Raw genomic sequence first — 18,385 nt, forward strand, 5'->3', positions numbered from 1 at the left:
TGGGATTCAAAAGTGAGGAAGTGGTGCTGTAGATAGAGCCTTTGGCATCTGGAGTTTAGTTTTAGCATTGAACTTCAGGAAAGATATACTGCCCTTGGAGGAGGCAATACACTTTTTCACCAGAATGATACCAGGGTGTAGATGGTTAAATCAGGAAGATAGGATGCAGAAATCTGACTTGTATTCCCTTGAGTTTAGAAAATTGAGGTGTGGTCTCCAATCAAAGTATTTATTATTAAAGAAAATGTAGGTTCAGAGAATCTGGGCTAGATTTCCTTAGCAGTTTTGAGACCCCAATGTCAGAACCAAATGGGGCATTGTCAGTAGTGAGAGCTAGATCAGCAATCTTCTGGGAGGCAATCTCCTAACTGGCAGCTTCCGAGCTTGCCATCCAATTAAGGAGAGCGGGTGGAACCTTGAGGTTGCAGATCCGATCAGGAGGGCGGCTGTTCTAGAGACTTGGCAGTGCCACAGGGAGAGGTGGGTGCTGCCGACGCAGGACAGGAATGGCAAGGAGGCCTCAGCATGGATGCCCCCTTGCTGGCCTGCAGAGTAGTGCAGGATTGAATAAGATCGAGGCTGGTCGGTCCGTCGGGATGGATCAGAAACCCTTCTGCTGGATTGAGGTCGGCCATGATTGCAGCCTTTCATGCTCAAAGCCCCCATCTGTGGGGCACTGGACCTCTCGTTCTGATGGACCCTCCTCAAGCCTGCCTCCATTGCATTGGGGTTTCTCTATGTGGTGGGGGCCAATCCACTGGTGGAAAAATTCCAGGAAGGCTGCAGAGATGCCTCTAATTGGGGTCTCAGTCACCTTAGTTGGCTGCTGTTTCCTTTTTATAGGCAGCATACCCTCTTCCTAACACATCTCTGGGGAACCGTTCCGGCAGCAGGAATTCATTGGGCACCCCACTCCCCTATTTTCCCAGCACCCACCCCATCTCCATGGTGCTGGTAAAATCCAATCCTCTATTCTCCTTGATGGGGCAAATCAAAACAAGATGATATAATTTTAATATTAGAGCTAGGCTATTTAGGTCTTTAATTAGACTCAATTATTGTTAGGCTGAGCGTGTTACATTTTGGAGATGCCAGAATTCCTTTACTAACTAGAATAGAATTGCAACAAAAGCCAGGAGAAATGTGTTTATAATACCAGACTTTTTGATGGTAATGAGGTTGGATGTCTGAATGTTTTTTTTATTCTTCTCATGGCATGTGGGTGTTGTGCCCAGCATTTATTGCCCATCCCTAATTGCCCTTAAGAAGGTGATGTTGAGCCACCTTCTTGAACCGCTGCAACCAATGTGGTGTCGGTACATCCACAGTGCTGTTAGGAAGATAGTTCCAGGATTTTGACCCAGTGACAGTGAAGAAACAGCGATATATTTCCAAGTGGTGGTGCACTCACACATCTGCTGCCCTTGTTCTGCTTGGTGATACAGGTCATGGGCTTAGAAGGTACTGTCCACTGAGACATATAAAAGGAATAGAATTCATACATTTCTTTTTATTGCAAAATTGCTGGAATAGATCTGTGATTAGCAACTGGCTTGATTTAGTCTGTATTGTTGGAGCACAGTTTTATCTGTTTGTAGTTTAATCCTAACCATAGTCAGTAACAAAGGCCCAGTTGATTAGGCTCATTCACTTTGTCTGTGAACATTGTGGCCAGTGCTATGTGCGAGTGTTTAAATCTTACGTGTGGAATTGTTACTCAAGCCTGTTGCAGTGAACAAGCTTAACACTGTGTACTAAGTTGCTCAATAACAGCATGGACATTGTAAATTTGGCAAAGCAAGTTTGTCTACAAGGCACAAATGGTGGTTGGTGGAAGGTGTAAAATTTAATATAAGTTTCAAAAGGACTAGTTCACATCAGCCTATTTGACATCAAAGGCTCTCTCAGCAGGTGATGGGAGGTGAAAAACAGACTAAATATACAAATTCAGCTGTTGGAGCTGACCACGTGGTCCAGGAGCACTGCCCTCAGGGACCTCAGGCATTCCATGTGGCCACGCCTTACACAACTATGCCCATCCTATGATGTGGATCAGGCCTTTTAAGCTCTTCTGGCAAAGGGAGAGATATTCAGCATGGCAGCTCTTAAAGGGCTACCACTCAGACTTAAAGGTACTCTGCTATTGAATTGGTGGTGGAAAAGCTGCAAATAGGCTGAACATCTCCTTATAATGAAGCAGCCCAGGAGATATTGCTGTGAAAGGTCTGTAAAGAATAAAGGACCAAGGGCCAGCCTCCAGTAAGGCCAGTACTAAAGCTGTACAGATGGAAATGGCAGAAAGTATGAATGTAGCTGTCTATAGAGTGTGGGACTAGCTCAGAAGAAAATTAGCTGTTCTCAATATGGTTATGTGTGCTTCATTTTGTTTTCTTTTGAAACGTTGCCTAACAAGGTGGGCCGAATGGCCTCCTTCTCTGCTGTAAACGTCTATGAGTCTCCTGAAAACACTCCACTGCAAACTTACCAGAATTAGCTCAGTCATAGTATTTTTTTGCCTTTTGAGACCCACATCAGAGACTTGAGCACGTATTCCAGACTGCCACTTGAAGGACTGCTGCACTGTTGCAGATGCAATGTTTAAACAAGGTCCTAGCTGCCTTCTCAAATGGAAGCAAAAAATTCCATTGCACTATTTGACGCAGAGCAAGGGAAATTTCCAATAATCTGGCAAATATTTATCCCTGCACTAACATCACTAAAACAGATCATCTGGTCATTTTATCTCACTGCCATTTGTGGGACTCTACTGTGCAAAATATGACCATTGCGTTTCTCTAAAAGACACTACGTTATCGGCTGTAAAGCACTGAAACCCAAAGTAAAAGTAAAAATGCTGGAAATACTCAGAATGTCTGGCAGCATCTGTGGAGAGAGAAACAGAATTCACATTTCAGGTCATTGACCTTTCATCAGAACAGTCACAGAAATAAAGATTTTGATCAAAAAAATGTCTTCAGGGATCTCAGTAGGTCGTAGATCTTCCTCCTGCAGTGGTAGGCCCAAAGCTTGCTGCAGTAAATCTCTAGTGCTAGTTTGACATGATACCATTTGTCAGGGTGAAATAAGTACGTTTTTGGCAATGTCCGTCAGCCTATCCCTTTGTCTCTCTCAACTTGATATACTTTCTGAAATAAAACACAATTCGTCATCCAGCTTTCAAAAACACAGAAAATGAAATATTGTTATATAAAGACAGCATTTGATGTAATTTTAGTTTTGTGTGATGATGTAAAATGGATGAGAATACCTGTGTTATATCTTGCTCAATTTTTATTCGCTGGGATGACTGATTGACTCTCGCCCATTTTACCTTGTCGTACAAAGTCCAAATCGCCCCCAATATGACGTTTCCAGTGAGAAAAATAAATAATATAGTATAATATTAAAAGCTACTGTATACTCAGCACAACCTATCATATTTGAGGTCAATTTTTTTCTCTCACAATCATCCACAACACAGATTAAATCCTCTGAAATTTGCCCTCAAGTTTTTCTTCAAATTATTTTGATAAACAACCAGTTAGCATTAAAAACTGTGGAGAAAGTAGTGTAAGTTTTGAGTCGGTTGTGCTAACTAAATGCCACTAAGCATGTTGGGAAATTGTTCACCTTGGACATGCTCAGATAGCAGGACTGCCTTCAGCAAACACTGTCACAAATTTGAGCCAAAATATCAAGCTCAGATTTTTGGAGGCAGCTGAGGCCTTCAAGTTAAATCTATAATGAACAGATTAAAGGACACAAAAGACAATTCACTGGGTGTTAATTGGAAATGCAAGCACCTTCCCAGGAGCAATACATCTACTAAATTAATGTAATATACTTCATAACTTGGCTTTTCTATGTACGTGGCCTTTCAACTCAGTTTAAGATTATTGTAAATTGTTCTGTTACATTTAGAACTATATTGCCAATCTGATTTTCCAGTTCATTAAAACAGCTTAACTTCCAGTAAATGGATATTATCCAATGATAACCTTGCCCTTATTTTTGTTTGAATACATTGGGAAGCCCAGTGGAGAGATTTGCATAAAACAAATTATAATGCAATTTAAATAAATTAGAGCTGGGGGGTTGGTGTTGGGTAGGGGGGGTAGAATTTCAGAGATTTTCATTCATGGTTGTAATCACCAAATCAGGACATCCCTACATATTAGAATTTGACTTCTGTTAGCATTCTGATAATGCTGAAGGGGAGAAAGGTTGAAGGCAAATTGATCCACATGTTCAAATAGGAACAGAACTACATCAATCAAAATTCCTTTGTTCCGATGTCCTGCTGTCCCCCAAATGTTATTTAAACTCAAACTTCACAAAATTCCTGCCTTTTTTGTGCTTTGAAATGCAGGGCAATTGTAATGTGGCGTGGATGGTGGCCAGACAGAAATTTGAGGTAGAACTTGGATCCTGCCCCATTAAAGTTGCAGCTGAAAATTCATTGGAACTGAGCACAGTCAGAAGAAGATCCCGTTGCCTTACTGGCATCAATATTAAACTAACGGGATAATGACATTAGACGGCATGCGCATGAAAATTGATTGCTTCCCCTGCTCCCAAATCCTCTCACAAAGCACAGCCATAAAAAAACACTTGTACATTCGTGAACTCACATCTTTCTCTGGTTTCTCTCCAACCTTACTGATAGCACCCGTGTGGAGAACCAAACGCAAGGCTCAGCAGAGAAATGGGGCAGCATTTTAAAATGATAGCCCTTGACCAAATGACGGGCCATTTGCAGGCCAGCAGGCTGTTGGAATCTCCAGTGAGCTTTTCCTTAAATCAACCACACCAATAGTAACCTGCATCCAGGTTCCTGGACCAATCATGGAGAGCGGGCAGGATGACACACTGCATCTGTCAAGGGAAGGATTCCTAATTAAAGGGAGCCTGGCTTGCGTTACACACGTTCACCTGCAAATGGAATTTTGAGGTTGCAGCAGCCACTGGAATGGAAAGGATTCCTGGGAAGTCTGCTCTGTTACATTTCCCTGGAGTGCTGTTGCGGGACCTGAGGGATGGCAGTGAGGTGATCTTCTGCAAAGACGGAAGAGGACAACCCCTCCAACCCAGTAGACTTGGATGGAAGTGACCGAGGAAGTCAGCAGCAGGAGTGTTCTCCCTCTGATCCGCAGACAGTGCACTGAGGATCCAGGACCTCAGTACGGTGGGAAAGGCAAGTGGTATAACACAATCAGGCACCAAACCCCACTCTCTGACTTTCCCAGCATTCTCCTGCATGGCACTCCTCAGGGCAACACACCTTGCAACTCCATTCATTCCTCTCTCTCCAGGCACTGTACTTCCCCATCCGAACAGCCAACACTCAAACTCACTCTCAAATTATTGTTCCCTAGCCTTGCAGCCACCCTCCCAAATAGAGTTCATTCCTGTTAACCACACATGGCATTGCTAACACTTATATCTGTTTTATTCTCTCACTCCAGTGACACGCACCACATCGGCCATTGGCAATGTGTGTCCACCTGCTCTACCAAGAAGGAGGTCTTGTTCCAAGATGCTGCACCTGTCTGTAGTGACCTGCTGTGAAAAACAGCTTCTCGATGCACTGGTGCTCACACATGTTGAAAGGGCTGATCCTCTGTCTGCAGACCCTGTGATGGGGTGGTTCTCCCCTCGTTGGAGCTGGATCTCGGTGTCCTCGCCCTCTGTCCTGTGGAAAAGCATGTGGCTGAGGAGAAGGCAGCAGCATACTCTGTTTTTTATTTGTTCATGGGATGTGAGCAACTTAATTGCCCTTGAGAAGTTGGTGGTGAGCTGCCTTCTCGAACCGCTGCAGTCCACATGCTGCTGATGTTAATCCTGCTACTGCGGGTGCTAGTGTTGCTGCTCCCCTTACTCTTCATCAGAGGTGCAAGGAAGAGCTGCATAAACTGCTCTCACACCATGGCGAAGGTTAGCAGCAGGGAAGGGCAGCTGAAGGTGAGTGAAGTACAAGGCAGGTGGAGTGATTTTCAAGAAGTTAACAAACTCCTGCCAAGCACTGAAAGCATTTTATTGACGAAGTGCTGTGAGCAGCAGCCTCTCGCCTGGTTATGGCTGCAGCTCTTCAGTTTCACCAATGAAAGGCTTCCCAGCCTGCCATTTCCACTGCAGAAGCTGTGCACTCACCTCAGTGACACTGCCAACTTGGAAACAGCTCAGCAAGTAGCTACTAGAGCTAGAATCCTTGGTTAAAACAGAACTTAATGACCTATTAAATTATTTAAATCCCTTACCTACAGCTGCAAGGGGCATTCTCCACTCACCCTCAATCCCACCTGGGTTAAACCCAGAAGAGGGTGGGATGATGCCAGGATCCCATTCTGACATCGCTTTCAGGGGGTTTAACTTCCCACACTCACCCAAACCTACCTCCCGTTGCCTGAGAAAATTCTGCCTAAGATGTGCATTTCACCTACCACATTAGAAATGAGCAAACTACAGGACATTTCAAAGGTTGTTCCAGGTGCTTTGATTGTTTGGACGGAGCCCTGCACAATGTACCCTGTGCTTTGTCGAGGTTTGTCACTCTTTATTACATGCAACAGAGAGTGAGCGAGAACCCAGGGACATGTTACAGAAGAGGATCTCATGGAGCAACCTGCTTTCAAAGCCAGGGTGACTAGCAACAGGGTTAGCCAAGATAATCTCTCCACTCAATAACCGTCTCCTCTTCCATATCTCCATTATATACCAAAAGGAACCCAATCGCCCTAAACTCTATTTCCCATGCTTTGAAAGATCAAGCCTTGTGTGTTCTATTTTACACACCACCCGTACCACTTCTCCCCAAAATAAGCCTGAAGTGACAGGAATGCACATCTGTCAATCATGCCAGCACCATCACAAGCCATATGTTTACAGCATCCCTCACAGAACACATTTCTTTGTCCATACGATGCTTCCAAACTGTGGCTGTACCTTACTCGTGTTCTAGTGCCCCTTCTAAGTGTCACTGAAGGCCAGAGAGGTTCACTTTTACAGTGAGAGCTTCTCGTGACAAGTTACCTGCCTTTTCAGGCTCACCTAGCCTTGGGATGGACCCATGGCTTATACTTGTGAAAGAATGCAGCCATAAATATGGAGTGATAAGAGAATCCAGCTATAAATATGGAAGTTAGATGATTAAAAAGAGAGATTCTCCTATGATGTAGGGATTAAAATTAAAAGCAGAGTTCATCTGCTGGACAAGGGCTTAGAAGTTTATAAACATGCCTGGGCATAATTGTGTGCTCAAGGACACTAACATTCTGTGGCATAGGGTATGGTACATCTTCTAACGCAAGGCAGTTCTAAAAAACAAATCAGGAACTGGCCTCTATATAAGCTCAGCAGGGCATTGATAAGTTGTAAGATATGATAATTGAACAATGAATAACCTTAAGGATGCCCCTAAATCAATTATTAACTGAATCCTGGAAACTGAGTGTAGTGACCGCCATTTGCATCTCTTCGTATCCTGTTTGTTTGAGGAATGTTGATTAAAGCAAAGGATATTGTCCAGCACTATTGTTCAATATGCTTCTTGCTGGTTCAACCTTTTTATGGTATGAAAATTGGAAACACACAGTAGGATTTTTAGAATCTTTAGATTCATTCCAGCATCTCTCAAGGTAAAGGTATGGCTGTTGTGGTGTAGCGATGATAGCTCTCCCCTTAATTGGGATAGAGGTATCTCACTAGACTCTGCAGCTTTTCACTTGGGAATTTAAGGTAAATACTGCTTTAAATATTGATGGATATCTTAAATATCTCTCTGCAACATTACTAAGACCTGGATTCTCTAATAGAAACAAGATTATACTTTCTTATTCTTGAACTATCAATGTTGTGATTACTATGAAAAGTGAGTTGCATGTTCAGTTCTTTAATAAACTTCTATATAATTTAGAAAATATATTGTCTCACATAGTCTTCTGTATCCAAACTCGAGAACCCATCCCCATACACTCTTCAATGGAGAGGTACATTGTTGGGGAGAGATGCCCGGACCCTTAAAATATCCGGGTTGTTATAATTTAGCTAAAACTTGTTAAAAAGGCTATCTGGAGTCGGTAATATTCTCTGGTGGTTCCTTTCCTTCAGGGAGAGTCAGCTCAGTTCTTCAGACCCATTTAAGTGCTTGTGGGGCCTGTCTTTCTCAACCTTAAATGAGAGTGATCATCTGATCATACAAACATAAAAATTAGGAGCTGGGTCGGCCACTCAGCCCCTCGAGCCTGCTCCGCCATTCAATATGAGCACGGCTGATCTAATTTTAACCTCACATTCCAGCCTACCAACGATAATCTTTCACTCCCTTGCTTATCAAGAATCTATCTGCCTCTGCCTTTAAGATATTCAAAGTCTCTGCTTTAACCACTTTTTGAGGAAGAGAATTCCAAAGAGTCATAACCCTCTGAGAGAATTTTTTTTTCCTCATCTTTGCCCTAAATGGGTGACCCCTTATTTTTAAACAGTGACCCCAAGTTGTAGACTCTCCCATGAGAGGAAACATTCTTTCCACGTCCACGCTGTCAAGTCTCCTCACGACCTTATGATTTTCAATCAAGTCGCCTCTTACTTTTCTAAACTCCAGTGGATACAAGCCTAGTCTGTCCATATTTTCCTCATAAGATAACCTGCCCATTCCAGGTATTAATCTCATAAACCTTTTCTGAACTGCTTCCAATACATTTACATATTTCCTTAAATAAGGGGACCGATATTGTACACAGTACTCCAGATGTGGCCACGCCAATGCTCTGTATAACTGAAGCATGACCTCCCTACTCCTGTATTCAATTACCTTAGGAATAAACAATAACATTCTATTAGCTTTGCTAATTATTTGCTTTTATTTAACTTTTTGCAATTCATGCACTTGGATACCCAGATGCCTCTGCATTTCAGAACTCTACAATCTCTCACCATTTAAATAATACGCTTTTTTTCCATTCACCCTGCCAAAATGGACAACCTCACATTTTCCCACATTGGACTACTTTTGCCAGATCTTTGCCCACTCACCTAGCCTATCAATATCCTTTAGTAGCCTCCTTATGTTCTCTTCACTCCTCATCTGAGGATTATGTCTGAATAGTCCCAAAAAGGGGTGAAGGTTATAATGCACTTCACGCTATCTCTGGAGTGCATTGCAGAGCAGCCCGAGCCTGCCTGCATTTGGGCATGTGGAGACAATTGTGAGAACTGGGAGGTGTTTGGGCATGTGACGGGGAATTTTCCTAACAGCTTGGAGCTGGGTTTGGAGGCAGGGGACCAGGGTAATGGCAAAAAGATAAGCCGGGCCGGCCCCTTATACTTTGGTTGAAGGCAGCTTCAGAGTGGTGATGGCAACTTGCAGGCAGTGGTGAGAAGCCACTAATTAATTAAGGTAGTTGAAAAGATAATCAACAGGAATTTTCATTTGACTTTCCAACCTGCCCAGACGTGACTGAGAAACTCTCAGTCTGCAGAACACGGTAGCTCACAGTGGGAGAGTGCACAGCAGTAGGACCCACCCGTTTGATATTTGCATGCATTTTGGTCTTTATTTGCCAAAAATAATGATCATCATGGGTAAAGGGCTGCCATTGCAAGAGCCTATCATGGGCAATTTGACATTAAAAATCCACCAAAAAGCTAAGCCTTGCTGAATGAGGTATAACTGAATTTTTATTGGTGCACTAAGTCATAATTACAGCTGAGCAGCCTCCCAGATCTTGAAAAACTAATAGTTATTTATCAATGTCAAATTTCTCCATTTTGATAAAATTGGTTAGGTTTTGAAAATCATTGAAAAGAAATAATTTCAAGTGTTTTCTTTTTCTTTCATGGGATGTGACTAGGCCAGCGTTTATTGCCCATCCCTAATTGCCCTTGAGAAGGTGGTCTTGAACCACTGCAGTCCATGTGATGTAGGTACACCCACTGTGCTGTTAGGGAGGGAGTTCAAGGATTTTGACCCAGTGACCGTGAAGGAACGGTGATACATTTCCAAGCCAAGATGGGTGTGTGGCTTGGAAGGGAAATTGCAGGCAATGGTGTTTCCATGCATCTGCTGCCCTTATCCTGCTTGATGGTAGAGATCACAGGTTTCAATGGTGCTGTTGAAGGAGCCTTGGTGAATTGTTGCAGTGCATCTTATAGATGGTACACACTGCTGCTACTGTGCTTCGGTGGTGGAGGGAGTGAATGTTTGTGGATGTGGTGCCAATCAAGTGGGCTGCTTTGTCCTGGATGGTGTTGAGTTTCTTGGGTGTTGTTAGAGCTGCACTCATCCAGGCAAATGGAGAGTATTCCACCACACTCCTGATTTGTGCCTTGTAGATGGTGGACAGGCTTTGGGGAATCAGGAGGTGAATTACTTGCCACAGAATTCCTAGCCTCTGACCTGTTCTTGTAGCCACAATATTAATATGGCTAGTCTAGTTCAGTTTCCAGTCAATGGTAACCCCTGTGATGTTGATAGTTAGGGATTCGATAATGGTAATGCCATTGAATGTCAAGGGTCAATGGTTGGGGTTTTTCTTGTTGAAGATGGTCATTGTCTGGCATTTGTGTGGCATGAATGTTACTTGCCACTTAGCAGCCCAAGCCTGAATGTTGTCCAGGTCTTGTTGCATATGGACATGGACTGCTTCAGTATCTGAGGAATCGCAAATGGTGCCAAACATTGTGCAATCATCAGCGAACATCCTCACTTTTGACCTTATGATGGAAGAAGGTCATTGATGAAGCAGCTGAAGATGGTTGGGCCGAGGACACTACCCTGAGGAACTCCAACAGTGATGTCCTGGGACTGAGATGATTGACCTCCAGCAACAGCAAACATCTTCCTTTGTGCTAGGTATGACTCCAACCCTCGGAGAGTTTTCCCCCTGGTTTGCATAGACTCCAGTTTTGCTAGGGCTGCTTGATTCCACACTTTGTCAAATGTGACCTTGATGTCAAGGGCAGTCACTCTCACCTCACCCCTTGAGTTCAACGTTTTTGCCTATGTTTGGACCAAGGATATAATGAGGTTAGGAGCTGAGTAGCCATCGTAAAAGCCAAACTGAGCATCAGTGAGCAGGTTATTTCGGAATAAGTGCTGCTTGATAGCAATGTCAACGACCCCTTCCATCACCTTGCTGATGATCGAGATTAGGCAGATGGGGCAGTAATCGGCCGGGTTGGATTTGTCCTGCTTTTTGTGTACACGTCATACCTGGGCAATCTTCCACATTGCCGGTTGGATGCCAGTGTTGTAGCTGTACTGGGACAGCTTGGCTAGGGACACGGCAAGTTTCGGAAAATAAGTCTTTAGTACTATTGCCGGAATATTGTCAGGGCCCATAGCCTTTGCAGCATCCAGTGCCTTCAGCCATTTTTTGATATCACATTGACTGAATCGAATTGGCTGAATCGAATTGGCTGAAGACTCGCGTCCATGATGCTGGGGACTGCAGGAGCAGGCTGAGAATCCCACGTGTATGACCTATTCTTTTATTTGCTTTCCATAAAAGTTATGCAAATGAATAATAAATTCTGTTTCTTGCTTCCTGGTTTGCTGTCTATAAGAATTATTCAGTGTGATTGACTGATTATGTTGTTTACACCACTATTAACAACACTGTGGCTGGATGCCAGAGATTCCCTTTCATTGGTGCCACAAAGAAGAAAGGTGAAATCCATGCCAGAGAGATCTCTAAATTGAGCACTTGTCATTTTGCTGCTAAACACCAAATCTGGGTCAGTTTAGCAACGGTGATTGACCAGGAGCTGTGGAGGAGCAAAGGAAATTAGTTGTCCATGCATTCAAGTAACTGCAAGTTAATGCCCGGGTCCAAAATGTAATCATAAAGCCAAATGGGGAATGTTGACCTTTATCTCGGTTTTACAGACTCCACCTGGAGCACTGCATTCTGAATGGTGGAATAAGCTGAAGAGGCTGAAAGGAATATTCTTGTTCCTATACTCCTGTGCTCCCTGATGGCATTGAGCCCAATCATGTTGTGTGGAATTGAAGTGATAGTAGTGACCCAGTTGGGCATTTATAGCAATCCTGCAATTTTCAGAGTCATTTTCTGTTGCCGAATTGACTCAATTCAATTGCATAACTTGCCATCTTGGGACTGAGCTCACAATTTCTGGGTTTCTGCCATAGCTATTAGACTACGGTACCTCTACTTGTGTCCTTCATTTTATTTTGATTCCATGGTATGTGGGTATCACTGGCAAAGCAAGCATTTGTTGCCCATCCCTCATTGTCCTTGAACTGAGTGGCTTGCTAGGACATTGCAGAGGACAGTTAAGAGTCAATCATGTTGCTGTAATCTGGAGCCGCATGTTCAAGGTGGCAGATTTCCTTCCCTAAACCAAATACGTTTTTACAAAAATCAATGATGGCTGTCGTGACCACCATTACTGAGACTGGCTTTATTTTCCCAAATTAATAATCTAAATTAATTGAATTTAAATTCCATCAAGTACTGTGGTGGGATTTGAACCCATGCCACCAGACCATTAACCTGCACCTCTGGATTACTAGTCCAGTGACGTTACCACTACGCCACTGTCTTAATTTTATTTCTAAAGTTTAAGTTAAATAGCACTTACATCTGTAAATGAAGTAATCTGTTTACACCTGAACTCTGTCTGCTATTCATTATTATAGAAACCTCAGTCACATCGTAATCTAATTGGAAGAATATGCAAATGGGGTTAGATGAGGTTAGATGTAAGTAGGCCCATGAAGAGCATAAAAACTGGCATTGACTAATTGGGCTGAATGACTTATTTGTGTGCTGTAAATTTTATTTACTTCAATGTAATTTTATTTTCTTAAATGAGAACTTTCAATCTGTTAGCTTCTCATTAACTTCAATTTTAGATTTTAAAAAAATCGCTGTTGTCAATCTTTTCTAACTATTCCTTGATGCAATGATGTATTTTCGAAGGTGAAATGCCCAGTATTGGAATAACCTTTACAAAGACACTTGACTATTTGTCCAGATGGTAGTTATAAAGGAGACTGTTAGCATTCGAAGAGCTCTGGGCCATTTGAGCTCATACACTAAGCCAGATGAGTCTTAAAGTAGATATCTGTAAGGTCATTCATTGGAACAGGAAACATGACACTTGTACACAATTAACCGATTCCCTATTGATGAAGGTGGAAATGCAAAGTGGTTTAAGAGTGGTTATTGGCCATTCACTGCAAGTATCCATTCAGTATGAAATTGCAATCAGCAAAGATAATCATGTACTTGGAAGAACATTCAAGAACACGGAGGTAAAAATTAAAACAAATTATTCTGGCCTCATACAGATAATTGATGTTTCATATTTAGAATATTGTGTGATATCTTGACCAGCAATTTTAAGAAAAGACATTGAAGCACTGAACGTAGTTCAGCAAAGAGATTAATGGGTATGATCTTATTGCCATTAGGGAGACATGGTTGCAAGGAGATCAAAGCTGGGAACTAAATATTCAGGGGTATGTGATTTTTCGAAAGGACAGGCAGGAGGGAAAGGGTGGCGGGGTAGCTTTGTTAGTACGAGTTTGAATAAGCAAAAAATGCTCTTGGATCATAAGATGTGGAAACCATATGGGTGGAGGTAAGAAATAACAAGGGGAAGAAGACACTGGTGGGACTAATCTATAGGCCGCCTAACAGTAGCTATGCTGTCAGACAGAGAATAATGAGGGCATGTAAAAAAGGTAGTATATTAATAATGGGTGACTTTAATCTCCATGTAGATTGGGAAAATCAAATTGGCAGAAGTAGCCACGAGCAAAAATTCATCGAGTGTATTCGAGACAGTTTCCTAGAACAATATGTTATGGATCCAACCAGGGATCAGGCTATTTTGAATCTGGTAATGTGTAATGAGGCAGGTTTAATAAATGATCTCAGAGTAAAAGATCCCCTGGGAAACAGTGACCATAACATGGTGGAATTTAGCATTCAGTTTGAGAGTGAGAAACTTAGTTCGGAAACATGTGTACGGAACTTAAATAAGGGTAATTACAAAGGAATGAGGGCACAGTTGGCTGCAGTGGACTGGGAAAGGAATTTAGCAGAAAAGATGGCTAATGAACAATGGCAGACATGTAAGAAAATAGTTCATGACTCACAACAAAAATATATCCCAGTGAGGAAGAAGGATTGTAGCAAGGGGATAAACCAACCATGATTAACTAAGGAAGTTAAGGATAGTATCAAAGTGAAAGAGAAAAAAAACATACAATGTGGCAAAGATTAGTGGTAAGCCAGCGGATTTGGGAAGTTTTAAAAACCAGCAGAAGATGTCCAAAAAAATAATAAAGAGGTAGAAAATAAATTTTGAGGCTAAACTAGCAAGTAATATAAAAGCGGGCAGTAAGAGCTTCTTTAAATATACAAAAAGGAAGAGAGAGGCCAAAGTCAGTATAGGCCCCTTAGAGAATGAGGCTGGGGAAATAATAATGGGGAACCAGGAAATGGCAGAGGAGTTGAATAAATACTTTGCATCAGTCTGCATGGTAGAGGACACTCATAGCATACCAAAAATACTAAATAATCATGGGGCAAAAGGCATGGGGGGCGGAAATAAATAAAATAAATATCACTAGAGGAAAAGGAACTAGGGAAATCTGTATCCCAGGGGATCTTTTACTCTGAGATCATTTATTAAACCTGCCTTATTACACATTACCAGATTCAAAAGGATACTAGGGAAACTAATGGAGCTAAAGTTCGATAAGTCCCCTGGACCTGATGGGTTGCATCCTAGGATATTAAAGGAAATAGCTGCAGAGATAGTGGGTGCACGGGTAGTAATCTTCCAAGGGTCCTTAGTTTCTGGAAGAGTCCCAGAGGATTGGAAACTGCCGATGTAACACCCTTATCCAAAAAGGGAGGAAGACAAAAAACAAGTAACTATAGGTCAGTTGGCTTAACATCTGTCATTGGGAAAATGTTGGAGTCTATTATAAAGGATGTAATAGCAGAGCATTTAAAAATGCATAATCTAATCAAACAGAATCAGCATGGCTTCATGAAGGGAAAATCATGCCTGACAAATTTATTAGAATTCTTTGAGAAGGTAACAAGCAAGTTGGATAAAGGGGAACCAGTAGATGTAATAAATTTGGATTTCCAAAAGGCGTTCGATAAGGTGCCACACCTAAGGCTACTTAATAAGATAAGAGCCCATGGTGTTGAGGATAGTATATTAGCATAGAAAGAGGACTGGCTAACTAATAGACAACAGAGAGTTGGGATACGGGGGGCATTTTCAGGATAGCAACCTGTAACTAGTGGAGTGCCACAGGGATCAATGCTGGAGCCACAGCTATTTACAATATATGTTAACGACTTGGATGAGGGAAATGAAGTTTGTGGATGACACAAAAATGGGTGGGAAGGCAAGTGGTGAGGATGACACAAAGAGTTTACTGAGGGATATAGACAGGTTAAGTGAGTGGGCAAAAACATGGCAGATGGAATATAATGTGGGAAAGTGTGAGGTTATGCACTTTGGCAAGAAGAATAGAGGAGCTGAATATTATTTAAATGGGGAAAGACTGCAGAAAGCTTTAGCACAGAGGGATTTGGGGGTCCTTGTTCATGAATCCCAAAAAGCTAGCATAGAAGTTCAGCAGGTAATAGGGAAAGCATTGGAATTTTGGCCTTTAGCCAAAAGGGAAGTCTTGCTAAAATTATACAAGGCACTAGTTAGACCACACCTAGAACATGTGAATAGTTTTGGTCCCCTTATCTAAGGAAAGATATATTGACACTGGAGGCAGTCCAGAGAAGGTTCACTAGGTTGATCCCGGGTATGGAGGGATTTTCTTATGAGGAGAGGTTGAGTAGGTTGGGCTTGTACTCATTGGAGTTTAGAATAATGAGAGGCAACCTTATTGAAACATATAAGATTCTAAGGGGGCTTGACATGGTAGATGCTGAGAGGTTGTTTCCCCTTGTGGGAGAGTCTAGGACCGGAGGACATAATCTCAGAGTAAGGGATTGCCCATTTACAACAGAGATGAGGGCGAATTTCTTCTCTCAGAGGGTGATGAATCTGTGGAATTCTTTACCACAGAGGGCCGTAGAAACTGGTTCATTAAGTATATTCAAGGCTGAGATAGACAGATTTTTAATCAGTAAGGGAAGCAAGGGTTATGGGGAAAAGGCAGGAAAATGGAGTTGAGGATTATCAGATCAGCTATGACCTCATTGAATGGTGGAGCAGACTCGATGGGCGAATGGCCTACTTCTGCTCCTCCATCTTATGGTCTTTGGTCTTATAGTAAGGTTAAAGTAAGTAAAAGTAACTAAAATTTAAGCAAAACTGTGATTTAAATGTTTAAGGTTAAGGCATGGCAGGATAGCTCAGCCAAGCAGAATGGCCATCCTGTGGCATGTGGAGAGTCGTGACGAGCCCCTGTGCAGGAAGTGTCACCGGCTGCACAAGCTTGAGCTCCGCGTTTCAGAGCTTGAGCAGCGGCTGGAGACACTGAGGTGCGTTCGTGAGGCAGAGAACTACGTGGGTAGTATGTTCAGAGAGGTGGTCACAACAGAAGTTAGGGGCAAGCAGGCAGGTAGGAATGGGTGACTGCCAGGCAGTCCAAGAGAAACAGGCAGGTGGTGCAGGAGCCCCCAGGGGTCCCGTTCACAAACCGGTTTTCTATTCTGGATATCGGCGAGGGCAATGGATCCTTGGCGGAGTGCAGCAACAGCCAAGCCCGTGGCACCACGGGAGGCCCAGCTGTACAGGAGGGGAGGGAGAAGAACAGAAGGGCAGTACTGATAGGGGATTCTTTAGTTAGGGGAGCAGACAGGCATTTCTGCTGCCGTCAGGATGGTTTGTTGCCTCCCTAGTGCTAGGGATAAGGATGTCACAGAACGGCTGCAGGACATTCTTGTGGGGGAGGGTGAACAGCCAGAGGCCACGGTCCACATTGGTACTAACGACATTGATGGGAAGGGGGACATGGTCCTACAATCAGAATTTAAGGAGCTGGGTAGAAAATTAGCAAGCAGGACCTCTAAAGTAGTAATCTCTGGATTACTCCCAGTGCCACATGCCAGTGAGTACAGAGATAGGAAGATAAGACAGATGAATGCTTGGCTGGAAAGATGGTGCAGGAGTGAGGGCTTTAGAATTCTGGGACACTGGAACTGCCCCAGAGTGGGGGAGATGGCACCTGTACAAGCCAGACGGGTTGCATTTGAACAGAGCCGGGACTGAGTTCCTTGCATGTCGTTTTGCTAGTGCTGTTGGGGAGGGTTTAAACTAACTCAGCAAGGGTGTGGGAACCAGGAGAGAATATTAGAAAGTAATAGCAGGGTGCAAGGAAGGTTGGAAGAGGAAGATAGCACTAAAGTAGAGAATAGTAAGTTAATAGATGGAGTCAGAGTAAGAGAGCAAGTAATGAAGTCCAAATTAGGGTTACACTGTATGTATGTGAATGCACAGAGTATAGTTAATAAAATTGGGGAGTTACAGGCACAGATTGCCTTGTGGGATTATGATGCTGTGGCGATAGTGGAGACCTAGCTTAAGGAAGGGCAGATCTGGGTGTTAAATATTCCTGGTTACAAAGTGTTCAGAAAAGATAGGGAAGGGAAGAAAAGGAGGAGGGGTGGTATTTTTGGTTAAGGAGAGTATTGCAGTACTGGAGAAAGAGGATGTGTCGGATGATTCAAGAACAGAATCGATTTGGCTAGAACTAAGGAATAAGAAGAGTGCAAATACATTGCTCGGTGTAATATATAGACCACCAGCTAGTGGGAAGGATATAGAGGAACAAATCTGCAAAGAAATTACAGAGAGGTGTAAACATCATATTTATAATTGGTGACTTTAATTACCTGTATATAGACTGGGACAGTGGTACTGTAAGGGGCAGTGAGGGACAAGCATTCCAGGGTTGTGTTCAGGAGAATTTCCTACAGCAGTATTTGTCCAGTCCAACAAGAAAGGAGGCACTGCTAGACCTGGTTCTTTGAAATGAGGTGGGCCAAGTAGGTCAAGTGACAGTGGGGGAACATTTAAGGGACAGTGGTCATTGTATCATAAGATTTATGTTGAGGCGGAAAATGACACTGGTCATCCCAGACTAAGAATAATCAACTGGCACAGAGCGGACTTCAACGAGGCAAGAACGGAGCTGGGCCAGATAGATTGGAACTAAAGGTTGGCAGGAAAAACAGTAGCTGAACAATGAGCTACCTTCAAAGAGGAGATGGCTTGGCCACAGTCAAGGTATGTTCCTTCAAAAGGGAAGGGTAGGACAAACAACTCAAGAGCTCCCTGGATGACAAAGGAGATAGAAATTAAGTTAAAGAAGAAAAAGTGTGCTTCTGATAGGTTTCAGGTAGCAAATACAATCGAGAACCAAGCTGAA

The sequence above is a fragment of the Cetorhinus maximus genome, chromosome 3, assembly GCF_964194155.1.
Source record: "Cetorhinus maximus chromosome 3, sCetMax3.hap1.1, whole genome shotgun sequence".
NCBI lineage: Eukaryota > Metazoa > Chordata > Chondrichthyes > Lamniformes > Cetorhinidae > Cetorhinus > Cetorhinus maximus.